Here is a 6,000-nt window from a genome sequence, read left to right as displayed (position 1 = left end):
CAATTCTACCCATTGAGGTACAAATAGCCAGCTTACGAGTTTTGGCTAGCCAGACACATCGTCCAATACATCTTGGATCTGGAGAGACACCAACTGGATAGGGAAGAAGCAATCAATCACTATGCAGCACAGGTAGAACCACGTAGGCTCACTTTCAATCAAGGGCTTAAAGAAAAGGGACTGGAAAGAGGCATGTTAGTACTGCGATACGACAACAGATTTGTCACTAGAAAGGATAAGAAATTTCAACCAAGATGGGAAGGGCCATTCATCATCAAGAAACACTATGACAATGGCAGCTATAAGCTGATGGAAGCATATGAGAGAATTCACAAGACTAGGGTCAATGGATGGAGATTGAAAAGGTATTTTCTTAGGTTTGACCCAGAATTCGTGCTAGACATTCCAGAGGAGGGAGAACCCTTTAACTCTATAGCTGAGGAAGCAGAAGAAGGGCTAGAATCATAAATGCCTCTAGCCAAAAGGGAGAGGGCTAATGATAGCCGACTTTCGAAAATCAAAGAAAGAGAAAAAAAAAAAACTTATTTCCCCCCCCACCCCCCCCCCCCCCCCCCCCCCCCCCCCCCCCGCCCAACGGGCATTGGATAAAATAACACCCCCTCTCTCTCTCTCTCATTTTCCCTACATACCCCTCTCTAATATCCCCTCTCCCTCTCTCCCAATTTACCCCCACTCTCATTACCCCCCCTCCCGGCCAGGCGCAAGCTTTGAGCACTCACCCCCCGACCCCTCTCTCGTGCTCCCTCTGTGTGAGCCGCATGGAAACCCCCCCCCCCCCCCCCCCCCCCCCCCCCCCCCCCCCTCCACTCTCCCGTATTTTTACACTCACCCTTTACATTCCCCCCCCCACACTTTCCCCCCCACTCTCATTACCCCCTTGGCCCGCTAATATTCTTTCCCCAACCCCTCCCCCCTCTTCCCCACCGGCTCACCTCACCCTCCCCTCGGCCTCATTCCCTCCCCCTTGGCCCGCTAATATATTCCCTTACTCCCACCCATTGACTTGCTCCCCTCCTCTCGTCCTTAAGCTCCCATGCAAGACAATAGATACTATTCCCTCTCCCTCTCACCCACACATCTCCCCTACCCCACTCCATTGCCAAAGACCCCCCCCCCCCCCCTCCTTCACTCTCTTGTCCGGCGGCCCACAAGGCGCGGACCTATCCCTCTCTCTCCCTCACAATCTCTCTCTCTCACACGAGCCTGTGAAGGTGCCAAAAAACACTCCCTCTCTCTCCCTTATCCACACACACTCCCTCCCTTACACACCCTCTCTACCCACACACCCTATCCCTCCCTCTCCCTCTCACACTCTCTCCTTCTCTCAGCCCGAAGGCACGTGCCATCCTCTCTCGCTCTCCCTCTCGGGCACTCAGGCCGCGCAGACTAATCCCTCTCTCTCTCTCCTTCTCACGGACAGCACGAGTAGAACCTCCCTCTCTCTCTCTCTCTCTCCCCCTTTGGCGCTGTGCACGAGCCCACAACAGAAACACCCTCTCTCTCTCCCTCTCGCGCGCTCAGGCCACAGCAGACCGTCATCTGCTCTCTACACACACACCATACCCACACACACCATACCTACACATGCACACACACACAAACACACACCGCACACACTCACGCTCTCTCTCTACCCCATCTTCCCCCCATCCGCCTCGCGTAGTTTAGCAGGCAGCCGGCCGTCAACCATCAACAAAAAAATAATAATAAATATATAAATATAAATATAAATAAATACATAAATATATATATATATATATATATATATATATATATATTGTATATATTAAAGCCCCCTTCCCACGCACGTTTACGCGTACACACATACATATACATACACACACATCCGCCCTCATGCACCAATACATACACACACGCATATACGCACCGCACCACAAATACAAAAAAAAAAAAAACAAAGGTTACGACTACGACATCGACGAATAAAGAAGAAGGATCCAAAGCACGCGCCACCAACAACAAAAAGAGAAAATACGCCGAAGGCATGCCCCGGCCGACTCCGAAAAGAAGTACGCTCGACATCGACGCACCGGAAGCACACCATTCGCCGGCAACACGCAACCACGACGCCATTCCAATAATTTATAGGTTATTTTCATCATTATCTTCAGTTTTCACCCGAGCCATTGTAAATTTCCATTTTTTTGTAAATATCCTCTCTCTAGGTGATGGTCACAAAGGCCCACCTAGAGATTCCCATCTTTTAATAACCTCCCAAAACAAAGCAAGGGTCAACCACACCGGGCCCACCACTTGCTTTGTCTCCCCGATTAAGCTTATCCTAACCACACTAGGATTACCATAATCCAAGCAACCAACACCTATAAATTGGCACTGAGAGGTCACTATCGGGGGGGGGGGCAATTCATGAGGAGCCAAGCATTTGGTAGAGTGTAGTGGGAAGGATTGACACCATCACCATCACGCGAAGGGGGGCTTGTGTGTTGGGTTTGCCATGGGAATTGCACCATGCGAAGGGAACCACATCCATCTCTCGACTCCAATGGTCGATGCACACACGTATACACGCTCTTGGTAGTAAGTATTTACCGTCATTGAGTCGTCTTAGAGAACGCACCAAGTAGGTTGCACCACCTCCTCTCCCTATCTCTCTACCACCACGGCATGCCACTTTGTCAATATTGCAGAAATAATTCACCCTCACACCTCCGAGGGTTTTCATCATTTGCAAATCAATCTCTCTCTCTCTCTCTCTCTCTCTCTCTCTCTCTCTCTCTCTCTCTCTCTCTCTCTCTCTCTCTCTCTCTCTCTCGGTGTGTAAGTTTGCGGTGTTCATATCATCGTGGTTTGTGTCCTAGCCGCTCAAAGCTAGGTGGTGCCCCCTGTTCACTTTACCGTCATTGAGTCGTCTTAGAGAACGCACCAAGTAGGTTGCACCACCTCCTCTCCCTATCTCTCTACCACCACGGCATGCCACTTTGTCAATATTGCAGAAATAATTCACCCTCACACCTCCGAGGGTTTTCATCATTTGCAAATCTCTCTCTCTCTCTCTCTCTCTCTCTCTCTCTCTCTCTGTGTGTGTGTGTGTGTGTGTGTGTGTGTGTGTGTGTGTGTGTGTGTGTGTGTAAGTTTGCGGTGTTCATATCATCGTGGTTTGCGTCCTAGCCGCTCAAAGCTAGGTGGTGCCCCCTGTTCACTTCTCTTTAAGCGGAAATACCCATGCATGCCTAGAGTAATCATCAATGGAAGTCACAAAGTAAAGGTAATTGTTCAAGGACGGAGTTTGCATGGGTCCACAAACATCACTATGTACAAGCTACAACCTGTATGTGTCCCTAACTGAACCATCCTTTGGAAACTTTGAACACTACATCTTACCCAAAGTACATCCTTCACAGACATGTTTGACAGGTGCTTCAAGAGGCGGCAAAGAAGCAACCATATCACATTTTTGCAAATGCAGCAAACTGACAAACTTCAGATGCTCAAAACGTGCGTGCCATAGTTTTTCTTCTAAAACAGCCCTTGAATCTACAACTGCATTTGCAAAATTTTGTCACACTTGTTGTACAAAGTGAGCTTATACAACCCACGACACAAAAGGCCAGATGCAACAATTTCACCACCAAAACTGAGATCATGAACTATACATTTGTCATCCACAAATTTGACTACAAGTCCAAGTCTAGCAAGTGCAGATACAGAAAAAAGATCCTTCTTGATCCCAGGTACATTAAGTGCATCAACAAGTGTGAAAGAATTTCCATTTGCAATAGTAAGCACAATATTTTCAACTCCCTGAACAGGATAAGAGGCATTGTTGGCACAAGTGACTCAATTCCCATGAGGGAGAGACTCAAGAGAGGTGAACAATTCATGATGTGAGGTAATATGCTTTGTAGCACCATTGTCGAAATACCACACATGTGAATTTGCAGCAGTTGACATGCATGCATCATGGACAACAGGATTGTAAGTGCACTCTGCACTAAAAGCCCATTCTGCATCAACATCAGCATCACAGTCTTCTTTCACAGAAGACTCAACAATGGCTACATTTGTAGTGGAACCAGCATTTGCAGTGGAACCACCCTCTTTCTTCTTAGCCTCTTTGGCCTTCAACTTAGGAAACTGCTTGATCAAGTGATCATTAGCTTTACAATAATGACAACGCATCTTCTTTTTGCTCTTATCACCAGAATTTCTAGACGAAGTGCTGCCAGCAGAAGCATTGGGAATAGAAGTTTTGCCACTCGAAGCAAAACCATAAGAAGTGGTTGCATTGCTGTTTCCACCCTTTCTTTGAGAAGCTATAAAAGCCTGTTCAACTGTACAATGTCTAGTCATGTTCTTTCTGGAAAGTGACTCTTGCAACAGTACTGTGCACAATGCATCAAACTTGACAACTTTAGGATTTCCTTGGGTCGTAAGTCTCCAAGTACTAGCAAAAATCTGGTAAGAATCTGGTAAGGCATCAAGAACAGTCTGCACAAGGGAGTTGTTTGAAATGACTTCACCTGCAGAAATAAGTTGCTCATTGATATGCTTGGCACCAACAAGGAAAGTTTCCATATCATCTTTCTCATGCATAATTTTTGATTCCAGCTCTTTACGCAGCAAAGCAATTTTAGCCTCATTGCGGCTTGCATAAAGTCCTGCTAGAATATCCCAAGCCTGTTTTGTAGATTTTGTTGAACGAATGTGAGGAGTAATGGTGCGCTTCACAGACAACACAATCACCACATGAGCCTGCGCATCCTTTACATCCCAACGAGCTTGTTCTACCGTAGGTAAGACAACTGTAATATCAGCAATCCTTGCAGCAAGACCTGCCACATCCTCAACATTGCCTCCATCCTTAGAACCAGGACGTACATCAATGTCCTGCACAATATTCTAGCTGCCCTTTGACACAAGAACATGTTGCATCATGTAAGTCCACATAGGGTAATTGTCCCCATCCAGTCTGTCCTCGGCAACAAACATTTTGAACACATTTTTGTTGTTGTTAGCCATGAAAATGGCCTGCACCTGATGTGAAAAATGCTCAAAATGAGGAGAAACTTGAAGGAGTACGAGCGTAAGTGCGACGCGAGAGAGAGTGCGAGAAGAAGAGCACGCCGATATGGTGAACTCGCTCTACTGTAATGTGTAGAGCATAGTGAGTTCTTATTAGGTTTTTACAAAAGAATATGTGTACATACTTGGCGGCCCGCCCACTTACCTGGGCGACCACATTGGGCTTTATACCCCAACAACCTCCCACTTAAAGTCCAATGTGGTACTTTAAGTGTGAGAGAAGCTACTATACAAGCTAATATACAAGAGATGTAGAGAAGCGATGTACTACCCTACACCTAACTACTTGCGAAAATGCGCAAAGCTCTCTGAGGGAAGTCCTTTTGTAAGTAGATCAGCAGGATTTTCTGTGGTGTGAACTTTGACAAGCTGAAGTTGCTTATCCTCGAGCATTTCCCTGATGAAATGATACTTCACATCCACATGCTTTGTCTTTGAGTGATAAACTGGATTGCGAGCCAATTGTATAGCACTTTGACTATCACAATATAACACATGCATCTCTTCTTTGATTCCCAAATCTGTTACTAGTCGATTAAGCCAAATTGATTCTTTGCATGCCTCTGATGCTGCAACATATTCAGCCTCTGTAGTAGACTGAGTAACACAATCTTGTAATCTAGAACGCCATGATATTGCTCCACCAGCCAATGTAAAGACATACCCTGACGTAGACCTTTGGTTGTCTAAATCACCTGCATAATCTGAGTCTGTAAAACCCTTTACACTTAGCTCTTGACTCCCATAGCATATACGCATACTCTTTGTAGCTTTCGGGTATCTCAATATTCCTTTCACTGCCTCCCAATGTTTCTTGCCTGGGTTTGACATGTATCGACTTACTACTCCCACTGCAAATGCAATGTCTGGGCGAGTAGCAATCATTGCATACATCAAACTACCCACTGCAGATGC

Source organism: Adiantum capillus-veneris, chromosome 22, assembly GCF_014529385.1.
Source record: "Adiantum capillus-veneris isolate H3 chromosome 22, ASM1452938v2, whole genome shotgun sequence".
Taxonomy (NCBI): domain Eukaryota; kingdom Viridiplantae; phylum Streptophyta; class Polypodiopsida; order Polypodiales; family Pteridaceae; genus Adiantum; species Adiantum capillus-veneris.
Note: the sequence above shows the minus strand (reverse complement) of the source record.